This window comes from Crinia signifera, chromosome 1 (assembly GCF_055691185.1).
Source record: "Crinia signifera chromosome 1, ASM5569118v1, whole genome shotgun sequence".
Lineage (NCBI taxonomy): Eukaryota > Metazoa > Chordata > Amphibia > Anura > Myobatrachidae > Crinia > Crinia signifera.
In genome coordinates this window covers 399923190-399950392 of record NC_139217.1, presented here as the reverse complement: position 1 = coordinate 399950392, position 27203 = coordinate 399923190, and the positions used below count along the sequence as shown (strand labels likewise).

Genomic DNA, 27203 nt, shown 5'->3' with positions numbered 1-27203 from the left:
TGTGGAAAGTACTTTATCCTCACTCACTTATCCCCATAGCCCACTATAAATGGCGTAATAAGACGCATATCTGTGCAATAGTATTTTCGGAAAAAATTGTCTATCTAACATACTGAGCAGTAAAGAAATGTACAGTAAAAGGTGGAAAAAAAAGTGTATCTTGAAATTAAATGTGTGATTAAAACTGTATTATACTATGATCACATTTTTTTCCCACATATGGATTTAACCTCTTCTGACTACTGAGGAGAAACCCCCCCCCCCCCCCCCCCCCCCTTCAAAATAGGAAAAGGGGAAGTATTCTGATCTTTGTTCTCTTTTATAAATTATTGAAGCGCTGGTGAAGGGTACTCTGCCTGCTTTCCTTGTATTTACACATTTGGGGTGAGGAAGAATACCCCTATAGAGTGCACAGCCCAGCTGCTTCCTTTTGCGCAGACCTTGGTCCACTCACACCTGTGTTTCCAAATGTACAGTAAACAAGTTCTTGCATTTCACTGGACACTTCACGCACACCGGCTTATTTCGCTATAGCTTTGCATTATATATCTGACGCATGCGCAGTGCTGATCTTAAAAAGCGACATCTGGTGGATAATTGCTGGTATTGCACTCATCCTAAAATGCCATATACCAAATGCCAAGCTGTGCTTTTTATTATTTATTATTTATTTACAGTTTCTTATATAGCACAGCAGATTCCGTTGCGCTTTACAATAGTAGACAGTGATAAAACAAACTGGGTAACAACAGACAGAGGGTGGTATTCAATGAGGCTGATTCGCCAGGTTTTTATGGCGATTTTGTGCTGTAAGGCGAATTTCTGTCTAAAACTGTGAATCACCCTATTCAATGACCAGATGGCGAATACATTTCAAGGTTTTTTCGCCATGATTCACCGAGTAGCAATCGCTATCTTTTTATGGTGAAGTGGAAGGTGAACTGTTAAAATAAAGTGTTTTGTTTGTTACAATTGGTGTCAAAAAATCTGGAATTTTATTCTGAGGAGGGGCATGTGTAAGCACATGAATATATATTTAATTACATTTTTTTTTTTTTTCGCTGCACGTCGCCGGTATTCACATTGAATACCGCCCAGACTTGGAGGTAGGAGGGCCCTGCTGCAAGCTTACAATCTATAGATTACAATCTATTTATTGCACTGTCGTGCGACTAGGCGCGCGGTGGCTCCATCTGTAGGAGGGGAGTCTGGCCTTTAATTTATAAAAAAAAAAGTGTATTTGTTCATCAGTCACTTTCAAAGTACTATTCACTTGGAACAATACATTTGTTTTTTAATTCCTAAAATAACAATTCATAGTTGCATACTTAAAACCAACACTGGTAATACAACAAAATGAAACAAAAATAGGTTAGGTGGCTGAATAGGTGACTACAATCCAATATTGCATGTGTCCGATTAGACTAAAGAGTCGACCGTGTCCTTTCCTATTTGTGTCTTGTTGGATGGAGAGCCCCTGACTGGGTACCGCTTGGCTTTCATGGGATCCTTTATAGTGGTGTCGGTACTGTTTACCTAGAACGGCGCCCACGATTTTGATCTTAGGCATCGGAAGGTAAAAAATCACGTCGGTCGCATTGCATGTGGCCAAAAAATCGCACCGTCGCGATTACCGCGATTTTACATAAAGAACAATGTTAAATGGCCCAATTGACCCGATTTTACATAGGGAACAATGTTAAATGGCCCACAGACCCCAAATAGGCACCCTGAAGTGTGAAAATGAGATCAAAAGTACAGAAAGCAGCGCTGGGAATTAATGATGGGTGAATCGCTCTCAGGTCAGAGGCAATTTGTCCCTGACCCTTGTAACCCTGAAGTGTGAAATGGCCCCCACAATTGTTAAGGCCACCCCACGATCAACGTCAACCCAAAGCGTGGCGAGCGGCGGCGCAACGCGTCCTCCGACCTTTTCATACCCCCACTATCCACGTCGGCGTGGAGTTGAGAATAGAAAGTGTGGCGAGTGGACGCGGATACCTTCACAGGTATTCGCGTCCCCTCGCGGGCTTCACAGGTATCCGTGTCCCCTCGCGGGGCTCGGTGGCTCGCTGCGCTCGCCACACTTTCTATTCTCAACTCCACGCCGACGTGGATAGTGGGGGGTATAAAAAGGTCGGAGGACGCGTACCGCCGCCCCTCGCGGGCTCGCTGCGCTCGCCACGCTTCGGGTTGACGTTGATCGTGGGGTGGCGTTAACAATTTGGGGGCCATTTCACACTTCAGGGTGCCTATTTGGGGTCTGTGGGCCATTTAACATTGTTCCCTATGTAAAATCAGGTCAATTGGGCCATTTAACATTGTTCCCTATATAAAATCGCGGTAATCGCGTCGGTCGCATAGCATGCAATTTTTTTGGCCACATGCGATGCGACCGACGCGATTTACATTTTAACATGCATTTCTATGTAAAATCGCGGGCATCGCATCGTATGCCATTATAATGGCATGCGATGCCCGCGATGGGCGCCGTTCTAGGTAAACAGTACAGTGGTGTCTTATCCTCCTGTTGTTGCAAGCCTGCAGGAGGTCAACAGATTCAGTGTGAGGGTTAGCACTCCCAAGCTGGGGTGATTTTCACCCGAAGCTGGTTACTTTTGGACATAGGTAGGTGTTTTATCAAAACGGGACTGTAGTTGGCACCTTCAGATGATCTCCCAACACGTTTCGCTGTGGTAGCAGCTTTTAAGGGTGTATGTGGCTTTGGTACATAAGGATTTATATACCAGTATCAATAAAGTTAATGTTTAGCACTTGTTACACTTAATTAATTAAAATACCTTAATAGTAGCCTGATCAAGAGACAAACAAATTTAATAAATATAGTTTGCGTTGAAAACTAGTAATAGAAATAGTTTAATGTAGTTTATAAAGTGTATTACTTGCGCCCCCTGATGTCCGGAATTGCACTCTTCCTGTACCGTGGAAAGCTGCACACTTCCGGTAGCTGCTCGTATTCTATGTTATGGAGCATATAGTGCTCCTATTTCCATCTCCATACGCAGACGGGAGTACGCAGACGGCCATTTTTGTTTTGGCGGTTTTCATTCCCAACGCTTGTGGACGGACTCTGGCAGCCATATTATTTTGAGGCAATACTAGTCAGTCCACCTTATAACACTGGGATATGTAAGTAGATATACAAGTATTTCATTAGCATATACATGTAGGATTAGTAATACCAAATTACAAGTATAAAAGAAAAATGGGTTTGTAACTAATTCTGGCAGTTGTTGTACAATTATAGTTTTTATTAATAAAATATGTATATCACCATCCATAGTTTGAATATTTTAATTATTATCTTTGCATAAATCATATGCATATGGTCAACAATTAAATACCTAAAAAATATCACATTAGTGTTTTGACACACAGAAACAGTAAAAAGTCCCAAAGACCTTGATCAGTCATTTGTTTCTGCATCTTTGATGTGCAGATCAACTACAGAGGAGGAAAGGATCCACTGTGTGAGTCACTTTTTAAGATTGAGTAAGTAATGTAACAAAGCAATGAGGAAGGCAAATCAGATGTTTGGTTGCATATGGAAAGGAATTACTAGCATTAAAAAATAAATAATGCCACTGTATAGGTCATTGGTACGGGCTAACCCATTTATATATTCCCCGTGCCCACAGCATGACAATAATGAGGGGTGTGGCTTGCAGGGACTGCACAACCTGTGAGGCAGCGAGGCAGTGCCTCTTTTGAAAACAATTCTGGTTCGGCTTCCAAGTGTTCCTTCAAAGCACAGCATGCAGGGAGGCAATTGTCTCTGGTCAGCGGCGAACAGGCATGACACAAATTTTGCAGCAACTCATTTTTTGCCCATTAAGTCCTCTGATAAAGTCACTGTCTGGGACTCCATAAAATCCCAGGCAGCTCCATGAGTTCATCAATGGTCTCACAGCAATCTTCCACAATGGCTTGATGAATTTTCATCAGTTTGAGTGGTCCGGAACAAGGTTGGTCATCATTTGACATTTTCCCTCATTTGATACAGGAGAACCATTCACAAACGTGTGTTTTACTCATGGCAGTTTCCTTGTAAGCTGTTTGTAGCAGAACAACTGTTGCTGCCACATTTCACCCCAAAAGGAAACACAACTTCAGAGGCACGATGTCTGTCTAAGTCTTCCGTCCCAAAAATAGGTGAAAGATTTAAATAACTTGTTGAACAAATATAAATTCACTGGAGTCAAAAGCTACCTTCCCCCAGCAGTGTTGGCGGGCATACTGACATATTCTTTTTTAAGTAAGAGGGAATCCCTGATTGACCCAGGTCCCGTGGGACCCTGAGGGAACCCAGTGAGGGTGCGTTCGATCACAGTATATGCTCTTAGAGCTTGTGCACTGGTGTTTCAGAAATCCTTATTTCCTATGTATAAATACACAGTCCGTGCATACAGACTACTTTGTAACAGGATGGGTGTGTGAGTGCAAAAACAGGATGATGTCCTGCATTATCGGAAAAAGCCAGTGTCCAACATATTGTACTTATAGGGATCACTGATCCATGTCTTCTAAAGGAAGAAATATAGTGCTAAGACCCCTATATGCTCTTTCACATTGCCCTTAATTACCCCAAAATTTGGCAAATGCTTTATACTGGTACATACATGTTCTGGAGTTCTTTAGCATTGTGACACTGATACGGGTTGTATGGGAAATAGAAGATAGGCATAAAGGATGCACCTGGGTATTATTTAAAGGAAATGGTTTCCGATGATCATGCAATGTATTTAAACTGTACTATTGTAAGGAGTTGAGAAGTAACCATACAACTATAATGTTTTTGCTTCAAATTAGTGTCATCTAAGGTGGGAAGAGTCACCAAATAAAATAACAAGTTACATCATACACCAGACAGGAAGGAACTGCCAGCTAAAAGGATGTTATTAATATAGTGCTTGTAACTTTGTAGACAATGGGGGATGCGTATAGAAAACATACTGTAAGTCCAAGCAGTACAGTGATTAAAAACTGGGGTTCAGAATACCGATGCCGGAATCCCGATAGGGTCAGGTAAGTACACATTGGTCAGCACGAGTCTTTCTCTAATTTCAGGTTTTTGTTTTTTTTGGGGGGGGGGTTGGGGGATTTCTTAATACTTAACAATACATGTGCAGTATGTAGTCCTATGTGCTCAGGTATCAACATTGACACAAAAAAATTGTTAAAAACTCAAGTTGACCTTTTCATGTGTGGATGTTTTGCTTGTGATGACTTTTTACAATGTCAACCAAGACATTGTCTGAGCTATACCACATGGCTTTCTGCTCAAGGGGAGGAGGGAGCAGGAAGGACTGATCTCAATGTGTCTTAAGGTCCATACACACTGGGCGACTATGCTCAGCATGTATAGAAAGCCGCTCAGCTGGGGGGAAAGCCGCTCAGTGCATAAGCACTGAGCGGCTTTCCCCTGCCCGGCACCGTCAGCGCGGATTGGTGGACGGCTTTGCATTACCAGCAGATAAAAAGGCTTTCCCGGCGATGATGCAGGTTTGCGCAGCAGCGCTCATCGCCGAGGCGTACACACTGGGCGGCTTTGAGCTGAAAGCCAATCAAACATGCTGTTTTGAGCGACTTTCAGCTCCAAGTCGCCCAGCGTGTATGGGCGTTTAGAAGAATCGGCCCGTGTGTACACCTCTTTACAGGATATCCATGTAATTGTATTGTAGCATTGCCAGTAGATGGTACTGTACATTTTATTTAGATTGAGAAACCAAAATGATAATAAAGAAAAGGGTAAGTCTACCTGTGGACTGCAAACCTCATAGGTGCATTCAGTATTTTATCACAGTTTGAGAGCACTATATTGGAAATTATATTTGGGAGTCTGCTTGGAGCCCATAACCTAAACTGTTTCCTGTAATGCTTATAGCTTTTTAATGCGCTCATTCATTAAGATCTTGCTAGCTGGTATACTTGATCCTTTTCCACAATGTATAACATTTTAATTGGATTAGTTAGAACATTGTTTAGTAAAAGAAAGAGGAAATGATGGAAGAGACGAGAGCTCTGTTCTATGTGATCAGTCTGAGACCAGATGTAGACGAGGGAAGTAGTCCCATAGACAAGATGTCCTCGCTTTCTAGGACAGGCCAAATGAGTTCACAACAATTTATCTGGCTATAACATAGTTTAGTTCTTGACTTATCAACATGTAACATAAAGCAGAATATTGGAAATACATGCTATTAAAAGGATCATGCAATGGCATATATTTTAATGTAGTGCAGTGCTTGTAGGCCGTGCAGGTGTGTCGATAGATAAGCAGGCTGACTGCCAGAACAAAAGTCACTGTTCCATGCAAAGATCAGCATTCCAAGCAAATGCTGCATAAACTACTGTACATAGGCTAATTTTCTAATAATAAGCAACATTTCTAATTTTGTTAGACTTCAAGATGTACAAAGCAAGCAAAACATACAGGAAAGTACAATTTCAAAGACAAAAATGAGCCCAACATGGCTATAATGATGTCACATTGACTTCTGAAGTTAAACAATTTGTTATTATTCTTTATTAAAGAACTCCAAATAAATTATTTTCATCCTAAAACCAAAGTGTCTAAACCTTTATCTAAAGCTAGGTATACACTTGTACAATTTTCATCCAACCCCTGACCTACCAATAGGTCTGACACTGGTATAGTGTGCATCACTTTTGGTTTCTTCCAATTCTGGTCGGGTCAAAATCCTTTGAAACTTTCTTAAAAATGGCTAGACCTGACCACCCATAACCTGACAAATATAGAAGTGTGTACACTGCTGCAGGTTTCTCCAGTTCTTCTCCGGATTCCCTCAAGCAGCACCACCTTTGGGGACAGATAGAGAGCAGGCTTCATAATGATTAATAGAGCATAAAAGACTGCACCCCCCTCCTAAGCACCAAGCTGAACCACTGCTATAGTAGTAATACAGACAGCACGGTGTTCCCATGCCACAACATTAGCAAGATCCAAACTGATCAGCCCAGGACTGGAATTCCTCAGTCAGGACCCCTCAAAAACATAAATGGGGTCACCCAATAAACCAGCAGTTTTGGGCTTTATCCCCTGCATCCCTGGGCGATGTGTGCAGGGCTTCTGATGACCGTGTACAGTGTATGGTACCTTTCCATGTTTAAGCCAACCTTGTAAAGCCAACCCTGTAAAATCCCATAGTTTGATTCTACAAATAGTGCATGGCCCTGTGCTTGTGAGGTCATACACGTTGGACTATGACATCTTGGGCGTGAGTCTGTGTCACGGTGCCATTTTTGGCACAGTGGGGCTTACCCAGTGCTCTGAGTGCTGATGGGCAGCCCCCAGGCTCTTCTACCACAGTGTAGAGGATGGATGCATTTGTTTGCTATCCATTCACTACCAATCTGTGCAGAGCAGCAGTGACTGTTTCCCCAGCCCATAGGACACTGCCTGCGGGTTGGACAGTGGGCCATCTATATTGGCGGCGTACGGGGTGGGCACTGACATCATGTGATGTCAGCCACCTGCCCCCCGCAGGCATTGGCCCACCTGCGTTCGCATGGGGAAGCCCAGAGTTTTCCTGGGTGAACCCACTGTTTTGGGGGGCACATCCAAGAAACTATTGTGCTTGCCCTTAGTTTGCCTTGTCCCGATAATTGCGAATAGCTCAGCGTCTATGCAAGTTGCCAAAGCCATTCACAAAGGTGGGCTGCACATGCATTCCCCAAAACATTGGGATGTGGCTGAAGTCATAAAATTGCGAGTCATTATGAATCAGGCCCATAATGCGGCGGGCAGGGCAGTGGGCGCCACATAATGCGGCGGGCAGGGCAGTGGGCGCCACATAATGCGGCGGCCAGGGCAGTGGGCGCCACATAATGCGGCGGCCAGGGCAGTGGGCGCCACATAATGCGGCGGGCAGGGCAGTGGGCGCCACATAATGCGGCGGGCAGGGCAGTGGGCGCCACATAATGCGGCGGGCAGGGCAGTGGGCGCCACATAATGCGGCGGGCAGGGCAGTGGGCGCCACATAATGCGGCGGGCAGGGCAGTGGGCGCCACATAATGAGCAGAGCAGGACGTGTGTTCAACCTTGCTCGCTACTCGGGTTAAAATGCCAGGTCTCATGACCCAGGTTATTTCAACTTGGAGCGTTTCCACCTGCCTGCAATCCTGGGTTTTGCACGCTCCCGTGCAGGATATTTAGGCTAGTGGAAAAGTGGCATTACACATCTCCCATCTCTGAATATTTGCCTTTCTAAAATCCACCCCTTATTTATTTTTTTGTGATCTGAATTAGTCTTTTATGGTAAACCATATTGCTTGATGGTCACAAGGTCACATCAGATAGATTAAAGTCTGGCTATCCTCTCCAATTGTAAGTCAATTTTAGTAGTGTTCTGCATGTTTTCTCCTGCTTAGTGGTCTATAGACCCCCCCCCCCCCCCCCACTTCCCGCCAGTGTGAATAATCTCCTCTAACTCCATCCAAAATTGACTCCCAAATCTACAGTCCTGATATACGGATTCCAAATGCATCCACTTCTAGGGCTTATAGCCCCCTTCGTGTTTAGAGGGGATCCACTTTAAATTTGATACATTATTTCTCTTTAGCTGAGTCATAAGAAGACCACAAAAGAAAGCTGTCCTCTTATTGGTGCCCTGACTGAACAGCAAAGCACTTAATGATCATAAAATAAATTTTACATTTTTATTGGGGGTTATTAAAAGAATTAAAGGACAATAACTTAATTCAGCAAAATATTGAAAACAAAATATCAAGTGAAGGAAATTGTGCATAAAGGGGCTACAAGGTCTTTTGATATTTGTTATTGTGTATTTTTGGAAAAGATCACCATGTAGCTTACATCAAATATACTGGGCTTATGCTCTAATATTGCCTTATGTGATATGGCACTATGAAAGTCTAGATTAGGCTATATGGCATTTGTCATTCTGTGTAATACATTATGGCATTGGTCATATTGTGTAATACATTATGAAGGCTGTATATCCTGTACAAACTTCATTCTGCCTAGATGCTGTTCCTTACTGTTATGCTTGCAATGCATAAGTGTAGTATTTTTGGCAAGGCCACCGCACATTTATGAATTATGCCTCCACAGACTATTCTTCCTTCCCCACTGCAGCTTTTTAGAATCTTCTCTGTGAATGTCTGCATTCTGACCATGCAGTTTTCCAGTATTGATGTACTCGGGTCGTGTATGAGATGCTAGAGGTCAGAATTCCAACAGTGAGTACAATAACTACTAACACTTCCCCTCTTACACTTCTTGCCTAACCATACTCCCTCAGTGCCTAACCTTCCCTTCTTAATGCCTACCTCTAGCACCTCCCCTATTTTTTTTAATGCAATCATTTTTATTAAATTTTATGGCAGCTAAAAGACAAACAGTGGGTGATTAGAATCTTCCTTGGGATACCTGTATTGGCTACAATATCTATAACCTGACCAAAAAGAAACCCTCACGTTTGGGGCATTGCTGGGCAGTAATGCTCCCAATGCAAAACAATTTATCTGGCGTGTAGTATATTCTGTGGACTATAAAGAATTGAATCTGCTGGAATCTAACGGTTACTAATGCAGGTACTGGCAAGGGATAATTCCCATGTGTCATCTGCTTTGGATCCGAGGTCTGATTCCCACTCGGACTTGAGCTTGGGTAGATTGCTAGAATGTACTGAGATCTAAATATAAGAGTACAGGTTAGATGCTAAATGGTTACATGTCGTTCCCATCACGAGACCCTTCACGAGAATCCATGAGGATCGGGGGGACATCCCGAAATTGCGTGGTTAGGACATATCACAGTTGGAGAAACCTGTAGAAAAAGGAGTTGGCTACTGAGAATGAAGGAGTTGGGTACTCAAAATGAAGCGCCTGGAAAGTTTTGGGGACAGTTCCATTATATAAATCATCCAATGTAGAGACCCCCCATTTCCCCCAAGTGGATTTGACTTGTGAGTTAGTCAGTTCAGGGAACCAAAGAGGGTTATGTAGGGGTGTCTCTGGTTACCATTCCTGGCCATCCCATCATGGCATGTACCGACTTCCAGATTAATATGGCTTGCCTGATTATTGGGACAGTAGAGGGAGTGCTGCTGCCACTTATCAAAATTTGTAGAGGAGAGAGTCCTGGGAAGGATCGAGATAACCTTTGGGATGTGTGTCAGGGTCATTAAGCCATTTCCATACAAATGTCACCTTAGCAGCATAGTAATAAATCCTAAACGAAGGAAGGCCTAATCCACCCCTATCTTTTGGTCGTGTTAGGGTAGCTAATTTTAAACAGGCATGTTTACATCCCCAAACTAGAGAAGTCCATTAAGTACCTGGAAAAACTTCTGTGGGAGATTGTTGCAAGATATAGAGAAATCGAGGCTGAAAAAAACAAAACATTTTAATCAAGTTTACTCTACCAGTTAAAGTCAAGAGTAGATTACTCCATACCTCTACCCTAGTACTGTATGCCATCAGTGGATCCACCTCCCCTATTTTGCCTAATCCTATCCCTACCATCATCAGCCTAACTGTAACTCTCCTCTGTATTCTCAAATTCGTAATCCAGCTGCTGGCATTGTGATCGTGGTCAGAGTTCCAGCACTGGTCTTCTCACCAGTGTTGAGACTGCCGGTATGCTGACATTACCCCCACTCAGACATCTTGGTACCCACACCTCAGGTGTTGCTACCACTGCACGGCATACAGTCAAGGTGCCAAAGGGCTGACTCCACCTCCAATTTTTAAAGTACTCCCGCAGGCAGGACGGGAAAAACAAAGAGCCTGGTGTTTGGGTGCAATAAAGCAATGGTTCCCAAACTCGGTGCCTCAAGACACATACAGGGGTGCCGTGGATTGGTGGTCCAGTGAAAATTCTAATATTTATTTTCAATTTGATAGACAAACCCAGAGATGGCGTTTGTCAAACTTGTCCCTGACCACATAACTGAATTTAAGGGTGACGTATTAAACACAATTTAGTTCATTTATTAGATATATTTTTTTATTTCTCAATAAAACGTTTTTGGCCTAGAGGCGCCGTAAACAAAATTCTGACATTCTGCGCCATGGTTCAAAAAAGCTTGGGAATCCCTGCCATAAAGCATAAAATGCCAGGGGACTGGCTGCATCCAACCCGGGTACCCACCCATACTGCAAAAATGAGTCCCAAGCCTCATTTCAAGTAAACTAAATAGAATGTATTTGTGATCACTGCTGTACCTGGCTTGTAGGATTCACTGATGACGTTACAATGGTATTTCTGGGGTCAAGATTCTCACCACAATCACAAATTTCTTATTAATATGTGCATCCTTCATAGTTGGTATGGGAATGAAACATTCAGTAGTATATTTTACTTCCGTGAGCGCAGTTTACCAGCATAGTTACAACAATGTACAGTATCAAAGGCAAACCAGAATCTTTGATGCTAGTTAACAAGGGTGTATACTGTATTTGTTTGTCTTGTCGTGAAACATAAAAAGGAGTACAAATTGTAATGTACTTGTTTGTAAAGGGATTCAGGGGGAAACTGCATAAGGGCTAGCTGTTCATTTTAGCACCTATTATACAACCTTGGCCCCTTGTGTGTGTGTGTGTGTGTGTGTGTGTGTGTGTGTGTGTGTGGCAGTGTAAAGGTTAAAATGAACAGAACTTCTGCTGAAAATAGCCGCTTCCTGTTATGGCCGTCATGTGACTTGCTTAATCATTTTGTGGCTTGCCACTTTAGGGGAATCTTTTGATGGTAGCTCAAGTGACAGCCTGCTAATTAAATGTCCAAAACTGTATTGTTAGGACCTTGAGAACTGGACTGGGTTCACGAAGCCGCCTTCTAAGTGAATTTTCGAGTGCCAGCAAATGAAAAGAAAGAACTGAGAGGGAAAAAGCCTCTTGTGTTCTCCATTTAGGCACCAGCTTGTGTTCTTCGGTATTTGCATGAAAAAGTATCCCTGTACATGAATGTTTTCTTCACAACTGAGTCCGTCCCTGCCGGGTTACATTAAGGGACAAGATGTTAAAGCTTTTTATGGAACTGGATTGTGCACAAAATGAATGGCCTACAAACCAATCTAGGGTTCTCTCCAGGATTGTGACCTGATTTGAAATGAGGAAGAATAAGAGTTTTGCATACAAGATCACACTTGGGGGTACATTTACTAAGGCTTCTTAAACTGAAAAGAGGTGATGTTGCCTATAGCAACCAACCAAATTCTGTCTGGCATTTTCTTGAGAAATGTTAGACGGAATATGATTGGTTGCTATGGGCAACATCACCTCTTCATTTTAGAAGCCTCAATACATTTACCACTTAGTTTCAGTATCTGTTTGGTTTTACTATATATGTATAAACTTATACACCTCCATTTCCAACACAGATATATTTATTCTCATGTTTTTGTAGCATGTGGTTTTTATTTGTTTGTTGGGGGGGGGGGGGGGGGTTTGGGATATTGAAAGTCATATGCCATGTCCTGACCTGCGCTGATACTGCCAAGTCATGCCCACAGACTTGATTATGCCACATGTCTAGTCTCCATGTTTCTGTTGGCAGCATCATTTTTTCCCCCAGACGCAAACACCTCTCACACGAAGATACTGTTATCCTGTCTATCCCAGAACAGTTACACGACTCAGCCCAACTCCAGCACCCGTCTGATTGGCTGCCAGCCCTGTCTCTCACACCCAGTCATAATATGTGTGAGAAACAGGCTTGCAGCCTTTAGAGAGCACGAGTTGGACTGTATCTTTCCAAAAGATCCCTCTGGTACACTGTTCCTCTTTCCCTTGCTGTAGCAGTAACAAATACATTTTGGCCTGGAACAACTTCAGGCCATGGTTCTGTCATGGTTTGTTAGAGGGTCAAGAACCGTATACCCAGCTGAAACACCTTTCAGTCTTGCAGCCTAGAGGCTTGCCATACATCTAAAGATTTATTGTCTGATCTGTCTGGTTGGAACAAACATTGGTAACTTATGGGAGCAAATGACAGTTGACCATTTGCTTCGAAATTTAAAGCAAAAAAAAAAAAGTCATTTAGATATTACCAGGTTTTTGTGCCAACCAGCCAGATCGGACAATAAATCTTTAGCTATATGGCCAGCTTAACCCGGGGTATCGCTGGGTCGATGATGTCACCGGAGTCTTGTATGAGCTGGCCCTTAAAGATGATATCCTCTCCAAGCACTGACTTTCCTATGGTGTGTATATATAGGTCCTGGCATCACATTGCACTGCGCGCTGGGTTGAACCTGTGTTCAACCCTACTCCTTACCTGGGATGAAATCCCAGGTCGCTGGACCCAGGTTATTTCAACTGGATGCTTTCATACACCACAATAACCTGGGATATTGCTGTCCGTGTCAAAGGGGTATAACCAAGTATGGGTTAGGTCTGTACATCAAGATAATTTTATATTATTATATATAGGTATCACAAATACTCCTCACTGTATCCTAATACATAATTGAATCCAAGGTATCAAGTTGCCACCTATATTAAAGCCAAGAAGCCTAAGTGGCCTCCAAATGGGGTAGAACTGTTGATTTTATTGCTGAGAATATTAAAAGCTCTAAAACCAGATGCACACAATACTAACATTTTAAATGGCCAGTCTAAAATAACGAACCACATTGATCACCGTATTCAATCCTCCAAACAATGTTTCAAGTACCCAGCTAACGCCTTACATAAAGTTTTGTTGCTGTTACATTGCCAGTGGTGAGCTGGCCACATAAATGTTGTCTATTTTTTTCAGAATAATTTCAGTTTTATACTATACCCCATTCTCACTGCAGGCAAATTCCCGGGTCTAGCATGTGGACCCGGAAATGTGCCTTTTAACATGTTTTTTTTGCAGTGTGAACGGGTCGCATACCCGGATCTCATACACGGGTAAAACCCTTCTTTTTACCCGTGTTTGAGATCCGGGTATGTAGACACGGGTTGACCCGTTCTCACTGCATAAAAACCCGTGTTAAAAGGCAAATTACTGGGTAGAACTTCTTCACCCGGCAATTTGCCTTGCAATGAGAACGGGGGTTCTCATTTTAATGACAGGTAAAAGCCGTGTATTTTGCTTGCAGATCTTTATTCACCTTGTGCATTCTGCATTCTCCATTGCTGAGCTTCTCTCTAGAAGCATACTTATGTAAACCTGGTTTTATTTAGTAGTTCAGTAGTGCAATATGGACACTACAGGCCAGATTTAATTAATGCTTGTAGTTTCCAGGTTAGTGCCCAGGGCTATCAGCTGCAGCCCACAGGCAGCACTTACTGTGGGTTTCTTTGCACCTTCCTGAAGCGCAAACAGAAATCTGCAGTAAGTTCTGCTGTTACCGCATCTACTGGTAATGTGTTAACCCGTAGGTCTGGGCATTTAGGGGGATATTCAATCGCCGTCGAGCATCTCCCGTGGGGGAGATGCTCGACGGGCCCTATTCAATGCTGTCTTCCCCGACAGCATTGAACAGGGTTTCCTGGCAGAACGAGCCCGACATCTCTAGCTGTCGGGCTCGTTCTGCCGAGAATAGCCGGGAAGTGACGAGCTGCCGGCTGCATCTCGTCACTTCCCGGCCGCAACTTGCGGCCACGCCCCCTTCTCGTCCCGCTGCAGGCGGGACATTGAATCCCGCCTGCATGTTCTCGGTCGAGCTGACCGAGAACGTCCCTGGATGACGCTGAGGGCCTGTGAACATCCCAAAATGCAGGGTAGCGCCGGGACTGAACCATTTCAAAGTCCCAGTGCGACCCTGCATTTTGCAATGGGAAAGCAGTATCCGTCCATTCCACCAGTCTATTCTATCATCTCTAACAATGTTTTGGTGTCAGATATAGTTTCCCAATCACTTGCTAACTTGTTTCATGTTTCTGGCAATCTAGAATCCAACCATTGCACACCATAAAACTAATTTGATTATTATAGTACCATTTCTATGCTGACTACACCAAAATCTACCTCTTCCCTCCTGACCTCTCACCATCTCGGTAAACTACAAACGCTTATCTACAAGAGTTGCCACCTCCTCTCTTATCTATCTCACTATCAATAAAGCCATAAATTCCAGTCTCATGCCTGCTGCTTTACTGCCACATTTTACTCCAATATCTGATTTTTTTTTTTTTTCCTAATATATTTTTAGAACATTCAGGTTTTTTTTATTTTTATTACCCAATATGCAATAAAGTACAATCCATTATTTGTTATCCTCTACAAATCGATGTCATTAAAAAAAAAGGTATTTTATTAGAGCATAATTAAACATTACTCAAGTGTTATGGCTGTTGATGTTCCTTTAAGCCTACATGTGGTATGTTAGCTATGACTGCTTAGATCCTTTATGCATCTGTGTATGTATTAATATATATCCTCTCATTTACTTTTAAGAGGACTCCAATCAAAATGGTGCTACGGTGAACCCCCCCCCCACCTCCCCCAACATTTGAAACCGCAACAGAGTGCGGTGTTGGGCAGAGCACACAGTGTGATGAACACCTTGCCCAGTATTTGTGACGAGAGAGACAAAGGGAGAGCGTTCCAGTAAGTATTTGTCTGTTTTCCTATATTAATATGACCTGAATGTTATCTGGCCTTTAGTTATGCCACAATAGAGCGTGTGAGTCAATGGTTGCCAGGTGGGGAAATATTAACCTTTCCACTTCTATGATAAATTGCTGTACTCATAATGCTATTTAAGACCAACACGTTAATCAATGGACTGATAGATTGGTGCAAATTTGGCAAGATTTTTCCTGTTAGGATAAAAAGTTGCAAAATGATTTGTTAACCCATTAATTGACCATGTGTGTACTGCGATATTTTCATTTACTACGTAGGTGTTATTTGCATACATATGTATGTGTCCTCGGCCCACGTTCTATACAAGGCTGTGTGCCAGTAACATCAGACGGGAATCCGTTAGTGGCCATATCCAGTAATATAGCTGTCATTGCCAACATCCTCCGTCTGATTCATTATTCTGAGTGGATGGCATATTGTACCATTGCGTAATTTGCAATTGTTATGGGTTCTTACAACCAGGGCATTTCCATCTTGTGATGTCTTATGTGCCCACCTGAACGTTTGATAAACATTTCGCACTACTCTATTACGCATCTTTAGTTAATCTGTGATATGATACACAACTATCCACTTAGCACTTTAAGGTGTATTACAGAGGGCACAGTACTAGGAGCGAACAGCAATATGCTTCATAAATGTTACATTAACCAACTAATGTTCTCTGAAAGAGTAAAACCACTTAAATGAAACTGATGTGGGATCACCGTGCAAAATAGCTGCTATAATGTGATATTTATAAAGAGGGTATGTGCATAAGTTACATCTGTTAAGTAAACCGTTTCTTTTTATTAATCCAGTGGTAATAGATCAATAATAGAAATGTGTACAGATATTCACTGTGTTGCCACTGAGCGAGTGTAATAACCTGGGAGGAATTTAGTTGTTGTTTTTTTAGGAATCTAACTGGAGCAATTCATTTGTATTGGCAATGGGTCTGTTACTTATTACCCATGCAAAATAAGGGCGTAGTACAGGGTTTCGACAGTCGGGGTCCGACAGTCACTAGCCCGACGTCGGAATCCCGAGTGCCCGGACTCAGACAGCATGGTGAGCGCAACAAAGCCCCTTGCATGCTCGCCACCTATTCTATTCTCCCTCTATCAGGGTCGTGGACCCCCACGAGGGAAAATAGCATGTGGCCGTTGGGCACCTGTCGGCGTTTTGACAGTCGGGATCCCGACGTCGGGTAAATGACTGTCGGGACCGCGTCCGGCACCCCAAAATAATGGGCTAGTTTAGGTGGTATGAAAAGCCCATTATTACTCTCACCCTCCTGAGATTTGACCACCCAAACTTCAGTTTGGTAGGGTGCCCAGTACTCTGCATGGGTTTATCTGCTTACGTGTCTAATCCCAATGCAGTGTGGCATGACATGCGCAATAAGAAAGACACCCACAGCACTCGCCCTCATTTGGCAAAACAAATATTACTGACAAGCACCCAAAATAGTTAACTTCCCCCCTCCCTTAAAAAAAATGCATCTATTCACTGCTCTTATAAGTGGATACTGCAGATCCCTCGTGGAGTCCTATAACTAAAGGAGGATCATATGTATATATGGAGACAAGAACAGATAGCTTACGCTGGTAGTTTTGGTACTGGTGCAGTGTTTTGTGTGCTAAATACTGGGTCTCCAGTGGGCAAACCCAAACAAACAGCCTAGTCTCCATTCAGGGAACTATTTCATCTCAACCCTGAACAAACATGGGGAGCTAGTCTGCAAAACTGTTTTTGTGTTTCAGGTTTCCAGCAGCCTTTTATAACTGGGAGCAACTGTAACCAGGTTGTTGTATCTTCTAAATTGCCGCTTTAAACATACGGCCAAACTCCCACAACTCCGCCTTCTCTTGACCTGTTACGTTTACCCTGCTGTATTTTTTAACTTGCCTGAGGAGGCTGCAGGTTGACTGGACTCTCTTGACTTGGCAGACTCTAATGGTCCAGTATCTGTTGCTTCATCACTTGGTCAGAAAGCCCTGTGCACACGATTCTATTTTTACTAACTTTTTATTTGCTTCTATACAGTGGCGGAACAATCGAGTTGTGGGCCCAGGTGCAAAAATAAGGTTTGGGGCCCCCCACAAAAAAAAAATGCATAGTGTCTTTTTTTTTTTACTTCAGATTTAATGTCCATTACACATTATGCCTCACACTGTAGTTCCCCATACACATTATGCCGCACACCATAATGCTCATATTATGTCACACATGTAATGCCAATTGCACATTATGCCACACATGTAATGCCCATTACACGTTATACCATACACGAAAATGTCAAGGAGAGTAAAGGGAGAGACAGGGAACAAGAGAGAGGGGATATCAGGGAGAAAAAGGGGGAAAGAGGAAGTGAAAGAGAAGGGGTGTCAAGAAGAGCGAGAGAAAGTATGACAGCGCCAGGTAGGGACTGTCAGAGATAGAAGGGAAGTGTGGGGAAAGAGGTGGGGAGGAGAGAAATAGAATAGAAAGTGAGAGAAGAAGAAAAGAAGGAGGTGGAGAGGAGAGGGTAGAGAGGGAGAGGAGGGGCAGCAGAGGAGGAGGGGAAGAGGAAGCAGAGGAAAGGGGGAGGTAGAGAGGAGGAGAGGGAGCAGAGTAGAGGGAGAGAGGAGGGGGAAAGTGGAGGAGAGGATGGGGGACAGGATGAGGGGAAGAGGAGGGAGAGCAGAGAAGAGGGGGTGCAGAAGAGTGGGGCAGGGAGAGCGGAGTAAAGTGGGAGTGGAGTAGAGGGAAGGGGGAGTGGAGGGGAGAGAGAACAGAGGGAGGGGAGAGCAGATGAGAGGGTATGGGGAGCAGAGGATAGGGATAGCAGAGCTGAGGGGAAGGGAGAGAGCAGAGCCGAGGGGGAGGGGGAGGGGGAGAGGGGTAGAAGAGCAGAGGGTAGGGGGATCATAGTGAAGGGGGACAGGAGGAAGAAGGGAGAGCAGTGGTGTGAAGAAAACTAATACAGTCACCAGCAATGACAGCACTTGGTATTTCTTTTTCTGTTCCCTGCACACGGTCCCCAGCTCCTGCTCCAGACACACAGTCTTCCACTGCGTGGTGCCGGCTCTGTTGCAGGCAGATCAGCCTATACTGTACAATCACATTTTACAGTGAGCCGGCCTTCTCCTGTGCCTTGGCGCAGAGTGTCCCACACCCTTGCGGCGGCTCTGCAGCCGCCAGTACATTCTGGTGCCGGGTCTCCTCCTGCGTCCCAGCTGACACTCAATGGAGCCGGGAGCCACTGGTCGGAACTGCTGTCGCCGCGGTAAGCATCTGGCAGTATCTCCCTGATGGAGGCCCGCTGCTGCTACAATTAAACATTAAAAAGAAAAAAAAAATACAGAATATGTGCAGGCAGCAGCGGGCCCCACTAAATGCATGGGCCCTGGTGCACTGCACCGGCTGCACCGGCAATAGTTCCGCCCCTGCTTCTATAGTCAAAATTAAATTGAACGGTTTTCAGCTGCAGTTGATCTCTATCCAATCCCGATTCTCGGCATCGAAATGGAATAGGAAAATAGACTGTAAATGCAAGACTATATAGTTCAGATCTGTACTGTACTATATCGAATGTGTACATGGCGCTGTGCAATTGAATCCTGATCGAATTGGGATTAAATAGAAAATGAATTGCACTGTGTATGGGGCTTTAGTGTTCATTCTAGCACCTGCACTTTTCAGAGCCTGTGCAGTTCCTCTATCCTGCCTGGGGTGTCCCTCTCTGCTTTGGTGCTTCTGGTCTGTATGTCAACACAGACAAATTCCCATTTGGAAGTCCTGACCACAGTGCCTATACAGGCTTATACGCCTATATGGTTTTACTTGTGATCTTTGATCACTGCCTGACCAAAATAATGAAAGTCAGGATTGTATTACCTCACACACATTGTAGATTTCATGCACTGATGCAGAAGGAGGTTTGTACAGCACAGAAGATTTGATAAAATTTAAAAGATTTTACTAAATTCATTATAAAATGAACTTGTCACAATCATCTGGTGGTTCTTTCGATTTAAGAAGTGTGCACCCAGCTTTACTACCCCAGTTGTTGGGTTGGGATTATTTCAAATATATTAGTTAATTGAGTAAGGCTGGTGGTTGTTAGGATTCCAGGTATGTTGCTGTTGGGGCATGATACTAAACACTATATGATCCATATGTGATACTTCTTGATCATCTTTGGTAAATCACATCCACCTTTATAATGTGGATTTATTTTGTTTTTAAACAGAAATCCTACTTGGCCACAAAAACATGCTGAAATGGTTCCCTCTGGCTGTGAAATATTGTACTTTTACATTCCTTAAGCTGGGTACACATATATACAATCATCGGGCCGTTCTTCCGTTCTGGGACGAACGGCCGGTCGATTGTATAGGTGTGTACGCTGTCCCGATCCCTCTGTACGATCTATGAATGGCCAAAAATGGTGTTGTCAGTCCATACTCGGTCGGTCGAAGGTTCAGTACTGTTTAATATTCATCCGACCGGAAGGGCCCATATCGAAACAAAAGTGCAGTGTGTACGCACGTTCGATCGATATGCTGGCCGTTCTTGCGACTATACTGGCAAAATAGCTGCATGATCTCTCCTACAGCACAAGAAGCGTTCCCCATGTATATTTAAAGAAATAATTGTTGAAATATGTATGGCTTAATTCCCATTATAGCATTTCAATAGGGAGTATATATAAAATATATATATATATATATATATATATATATATATATATATGTGTATATCTGCTATGATCTGTTCTCTATCTATATAGAAGTAAATATAGACTAAACTTCTGTATAGACGATGTACGTGTCTAAAAATTAGTCAGCCGGCAAAGTGACTAATTTTTAGACGCGTACCCCGGTATGTTTTGGTATGCCCTTAACCCAGCCCATTGTGATCATTTTGTTTATATATGACGTGTCAATAGCCCAAATCGAGAGAGTGTGTACGGTGGTATAATCTTTTCTTTGCGACTGTTTGGACGGGAGTACATCGGACATTGCAAGTAAAATTGTACAGGTGTGTACGCGCGTATCGGCTGGTATTTGTGGATGGTCTGTCGCGTGTATGGTTGATCGAATGCTCGCAAGAAAACAGGGATTGTATAGATGTGTACCCAGCTTAACTTGTGAGGTTAAAAATATTTTAGAATTGTATGAATGGGGGTCAGCTCCTACCTCAATCATTATAAAATGCTCAGAGTGATCAACTGCTACCAGTGCTTTGTTTCATCACCCAGTTGTAGCTGTAGCTGGATATGCTTGGCATCCCATGCACCAGAGCAATGTGAGAAGTTTCATTTTCATAAATCCGTCCAAAGCGCTCTTCACATATTTTCAGTTATCTCAGCAATTATGTGATCTTTAGGTACGTCCTAATGATTAGCAAGTCTGGTACATGATCTAACAAATTGTTATCTTCCCAAAAAGAAAAAGGGAAAATTAATGGAAACATAAATCATGTAAACTTCTAAAAATTAAACAAACCTTTAACATTTCTATCGTGGAATATATAATTTACATAACTTGATGTCCTGTTCCACCCTTTACCAATAAAAACAAAGATCATGTGACATGACATTTACTCTGCCACCTCTTCTTGTTGGAAGGGAGTCCATTGTTGAGGTCGTTTTCAGAAATCTTTGGGTTCCTCGTACCAACAGTAACATGTCCCTGTAACTTTTTTTTATCATGTGCGTCAAAGCCATCCCTGGCTGTGCACTAGTTGTAGAGGATTAGTTGCTGCTGGAACCTTGAACCACTTAATAATGGTTGTTTTAAGTTCACGTGGGGAGACTTGAGTTCTGTGCTGAGGAAGGTGCTTGAGGACAGATCGCTGCACACATGTGATGCACCGGCGATGTGTGCTGAGCGATCTGTGCAGAACAGTGTTTTGCCTGTGCTGATAGGCAATCTAAGCAGGATAGACAGTGCATAGTTAAGGACACCCACCCTTGGATTACAAATTTGGTTACATAACGTGCCCGGACCAGCTTCCACAACCATCCCAGCAACTGTAGTTTATCGGGACTCCACTACTCTCCTCTACACCAGGTAGTACCCCATACCAGCAAGCGATCCCTGGATAGGAAGGATTTACACCTACAAAGTCCCTGCTACAGCAATTGGTTTTCAAAATATGGGAGCCATCTAAAGGAAGCATCATAGGAACGGACACTGGATACCATCATTCCTGGACTCTGGGTAAATATCCTTGCTACTACATTCCTTTTTTGGTACCAGCCATTTTTACTATTGCTATTTAGCATATCCATTTACCCTCTTTTTATGTGTACTGTATTTATTTTATTGTAATAAATTTGAATATATATTTTACACCTGTTGCATGTGTACATATATAGCGCAGTTTCACACCCCCTTGACCCCCAAATAACCAAAACTGCAGCTTCAGCAAACCCACTCTCCCTAGGCGCCTTCTCAGGACACCTAGTGTCCTAACCCTTTTGCTAGTAAATACACACTAAAATTGTAAAAAACTCATGTTGATTTTTTTCATGTGTTGATCATTTCCTTGTGAACCCTTTGTCCCTGTGGACCTAGTGCAGGGGTTCCCAAACTTTTTTGAATCACGGCACACTAGAGCATCAAAATGTTTTCAAGGCACCCCTAGGTCAAATGTTTCTTATTGAGAAATTCAGGAAAAAATATAAAAGTAAGTACATTGTGTTTATATGTCACAGTTATGTGGTGAGGGACAGGATTTGCTCCTGTTTGTCCACATATGTAATGATTGGCAGCCACTAGCACTGCTTTTGCCTGTTACATTGCCCATAACTAATATGAATTGATCCTGGTCCGCCAACCCAAGGCACCCCTGTAAGTGTCCTGAGGCACAGTTTGGGAACCACTGACCAAGTCTATGTCGACCTTATATTAAGGTCGTACTATTGACGGTCAAACATTTGGTTATCAACCTATTGACTGTCTAGCTAGACATTGTCTTTGCGTTATCCGCTTCCCACTTGAAACTCCATTCACACCGCAGACTGGACCCTGGTTAGTGGCCAAACTTTCCTCCTAAAGATGCCTGAAGATGACCTCTCCCAGCATCGGTGAGTCAGGTCTCCATAGGCTTTTAGTATAATTTGGGTCAAATGAACCAGGTAAATTACCAGATGTGAGCAAGAACTGGCAACGGACAGTTAATTAGCATATGAAACAAATACCAACAACTGGTTGTACATTAAACGATTAGTATGTACAGATGGAGTCTCTTCTTCATCTGTATCTGCGAAAGGGGATGCGCGCACACGAGATGTGCGCGCGACCCCTTCCGACGGTTTCCCCCGGGTCCCCACCGGCTTGTCGGCGGTCACCCAGGGTCCCCACCGCCTCCCCGCACCCCCCCTAACCCTGTCCGTCTCCCTGAAGTGGAGACGGACAGGGTTCCCGTCGCCCGGAAACTGAGACGCACGCGCGTCTGTCAGATGGATGCCGGGCTGCTGGCGGATCGCCAGCGGTGACGTTCTGGCGATTCGCCAGGAAGAGGAAGCCCGGCTCCATCTGTACATCAGAAATATAGCAGCATCCTCAAAGGCATGTATATAGGATAATTACCAACATGGCAACGGATAGTACTTTTGAGTGTTTTATATTGGTATGGTCACCAAGTGGCATCTGGGGCTGACGTAGTGGTGGTCAATGTGAAAAAAACACTGGTATCCTGTATAGATGCCGGAGGTTCCACAAGCATCCGACTCATTTCAACCTGTGTCTATACAGGATACCAGCATTCTTCACATTGACCACCAGGATGTCAGCGCCTTCATTTTTTATTATATCGGAAGTTAACCATCCAGTTTTGATATTAAAAGCAGTACCATTGTGAATATCAGGCTTATGGTAAACATGTCAGGCAGTGGAAGCTTTTGCTATGGCAGGTTTAAATAAAATATATGTACTGGTAAGCAGAGGTGAAACTACCGTTGCACCGGGTCCCTTTAGGAGTTCTCCCTTGGCCCTCCTGCAGACCATTTTGAGCGATGTTGAATGAATGGCCCACTGCAGGGAGCAGGTTGGGGTCTCGCTGCCTGAGGAACCTGGCCCTTACCTAAGAGAATTAGGGATGACCTTGTGTTCTGGACTGAGAGCTGAGTCCTGCCACCTATTAGTAGGGAGGACCATGGATGATTTAAAATCATCGATGGTTTATGGCCGATGTGGAATACTTTTGCCATCCATGAGGGAGAACCAGATGGTTTCCCTCCATTGATGGCACAGCAAAACCAATGTTTTTTTTTTTTTTTATAAAAGTGCCGGGACACTGAGCATAGCTCCGCCCCTGACGCATTTTTCTGATTCACTTCTGTCTGTGAATTAAAGGTCAGCTTGCCACAACCGCTGTAATTGGCACTGTCTGAGTATGTCTGACTGCCAAACTGAGGAAAGCCAAGTGTTTGGGGGCCTGTCAAAGACACAGCAGTGGCCACTATGTTCCTGCCTCCAAGGTACCTGCCCTGTTCTCCGTACTGTGCAGGACATTGTGCTTGTACCCTTCAAAAACTCTTTCCCTGTTACCCATGTTTTCTCCCTGTCACACAGTGCTCCTACCTTCACCCTCTTTCTCTCCCTGTCACCCACCACTGTGTTGCATATTGTAAACTTGGGTTGAAGGAGGGAACCCAAATTATATTTTTGCATTTAGGCCCGCAATATACAAGCTCTGCCGCTGCTGGTAAGCAAAGGAGGCGGTGTTAGGCTGTGTACACACGGGGGCGATAGGGGCTGAAATCGCTGGAAATATGGTCGCTGGTGACCATATTGCCAGTGATGGGAGTGTGCCCCGGCGATAAATTGCCGGGTGCGTGCTCCCGTTTTCAGCCCCATTCTAATCGCTGGTCGCAGGAGCTTGCTCCTGCGACCAGCTGATTACCTCTGCGGCACCGCCGGCAGAGGTTCTCTTTCATCAGCGACCATCTCTGGTCGCTGATGAAAAGGAGAAACTGAGCAATATATTGCTCAGCCATATATTGCTAGCAATATATGGCTGAGCAATATATCTCCCCGTGTGTACGGGGCTTAAGAGCATTTTACAGCATTACATATTACAATTAACATTGAAGTCAGATAGAGATCAACATATGACATCAAACATGAATGCGCTTTTCATCCTTTTTTCATGCATGGCACTGTGCGTTGATGTTCATGTGTCACATCGAATTGGAATGAATGGGAGTTGGTGTCTCCTGTTTATAGAGTAACAGCTATAATGCAGCATTAGCTTTTGGCTTTAAGATATTAAAGGTATGCACAGTGTCAGTGTGCAACGCTCGGAGAGATTGCCTATATGTCTGGTCTGTAGACACAGGACCAGTCCTTGTACTATAATTAGAATGGGGAATGGCTGGCTGCTTATCATGTACCTGCTAGTACAGCACCAGCAACCCTCCTCATTATAGTGGCCACCAGGAGGGATTGCTAGGGAGCCCAAGATGCCGCCGCGTACGTCTAGTGGGAGATGGCTCAGCTGTATGTATATGCTTGCTGCTGCTGTATGCACTGCAGCCCCTCCCCTCTGCAGCACTGGGAGCTGTGCGCGACTCCGCGGTAGCCCCTCCCCCCCCTCCCCTCTAACGTTGGCTTGGAGCGGGTCATGTGACTGGCTGCCGTCGGGAGCGCGCCGGCAGTGCTGCCGCAGGATGGAGAGCGCAGAGATCATGGCTGTGGTGATGGGGTAGGTGCGATCTGACCATTACTAGATCTCCTGTATGTGGCAGGGAAGGGTCACGGGCGTGGGCTCATCCCAGCGGTGCCCGTCTCTGGGAGCCGAGACACGATCATGGCGGAGGTGCCATTCTGCCTGTCGCAGTCTATGGCCACTGCTGTGGCAGATGACATGGGTGAGATGGGACACAGCCGCCTGCTCCATCTCCCACTCTGTAACATACTGTAGGCGTTTATACCCCGATCAAGGGGACAATAAAGGCAATGTCACTGTTGCATTGCGATAGACGCCGCTGTCACAGAACAAAAGGGGGCGGCTTGCTGTGTTGGGGGGGTGCAGGGATCTGGCACAGAGAGCTCATCATATTCTCATCTTATGCTGCACCCATTTCTCTTACTAGAATTCTGGTTCTGTGTGCAATGTGTATTTTGTCGTCTGTAATTGGCCTGTTTTGCTTCTGAGTGAGATGATGATATCAGTATTAATGATGGTGAACAGCAGTGATGAGGATGATATCAGCTGAGGAATCCATATTGCCTGATCTTCCTGTAATGTTATCTGTAGATAATTCTAGTCTTTGCAAATGATCTACACGAAAGACTAATGAGATTGTCGGCTAATGGAATGACTTGCCTGTTCATGATGGCGTATGCCAGAGGATATGATAATCTTCCACCTTGATGGTTGGTGCCTGTGTGTAGTATTGATGACAGCAGTGGGAACACCCAAAGACTGACTGGACACCAGGCTTACAGCATCCTTATTCCACATATGGAATAGGAGCAAGCACCTAATGCAATCGGTTAGATTCATTGGTTCAGATATGTAGAAAGGTTATTATACCTGGTAACTGCGTAAAAAAAGCCTTTTCTGACAGATGATCAGGGCACGTATACACTCCAGCTATATTTGGCTATTTATTCATAAATAATGAGTTTCTTAAAAAATGTATTTTGTGTTGATTGAATTGTATCCATTATTGTGTTCTGGTTATATTGTAGCTCTGTTCTTGATATGGTGTTCACAGAGCAAAATGAAAGGACGTTTTGAATATATATATATTTTTACTCTGGACGTGTATTTAAATTGAATCATCTTTATGGTTGTAGTTGTATTCTGCCCGGTGCTAACATGTTACATTCTTTCATGGGCATTTTTTGCAGAATATTATGCTTTATTTGGAAATGAAATCTCTCCCCATCAGTGTGTTATGAGTTAAAGGGAACAGGTCACACAGTACCATTTCTCTTACCAGCATTCTTGCATCTTTTTTAAACAGTTTGAAATAGATAGATTGATAGATATCAAGACACATATATACACATTATTACATCTTTCAGCAGATTGTTTATTTGTATTGAAATTTCATTAAAATCAGGTCATTGAAAGTGATGTGGACAAATGTCTTGACTTGAGCTTGTCATGTCAACCAGCTTGGACATTCCCGACCGGTAGCAGCTAGTTCCCCTTCGCCGTAAGGACCTGGGGAGGAGAGGGGGCGGGAGAGGAGGAGCAAGGTCAGAACAAGACAACTTTTTTTTGAGCCGACATGTGCCGACAGGCGGTATTTCATGCCCTACCATCCACTAGGGCGTGGAGGAGGTTATTAAAGCTGTGGCGAGCGAAGCGAGCCACCGTGCCCGAAGCATTGCGAGCGAAGCGAGCTATGCGAGGGTCCATTTGGGTCCCTTCTTCTGAACTTGCTCCTCCTCTCCCTGCCCCATCTCCTCCCCAGGTCCTTACGGTGAAGGGGAACTAGTCTCAACCATTCCCGACCAGATTGGCCTCATAGATCACATGGATGTTGGGTATTTACAGGCATTTTACCGTGTGTGCTGTCACTGTCCATGTTAGCGAAGCACCATACTATTTGCCATTTTACCCGAATTGGATACATTCAAAGCTGTCCTGTGTGCGCACCCGAGTAGGGACATAAATCTGATCA

The 27203-nt window shown here is 44.0% G+C and overlaps 1 protein-coding gene across 5 annotated transcripts in view; it reads left to right on the top strand.

Annotated features, from left to right (window-relative positions):
• APC (APC regulator of Wnt signaling pathway) overlaps positions 1 to 27203 on the top strand; it is a 102385-nt gene that overhangs the window by 11921 nt on the left and 63261 nt on the right. For 4 of the 5 annotated variants that reach the window (XM_083151663.1, XM_083151662.1, XM_083151661.1 and 1 more), the window contains exon 1: positions 25154 to 25267. The gene's annotated coding sequence lies outside the window, so the exon portion shown is untranslated. Of the gene's footprint in view, positions 1 to 15396; positions 15548 to 25153; positions 25268 to 27203 lie in introns of those variants that run through there. The other variant, XM_083151660.1, reaches the window with a different exon arrangement.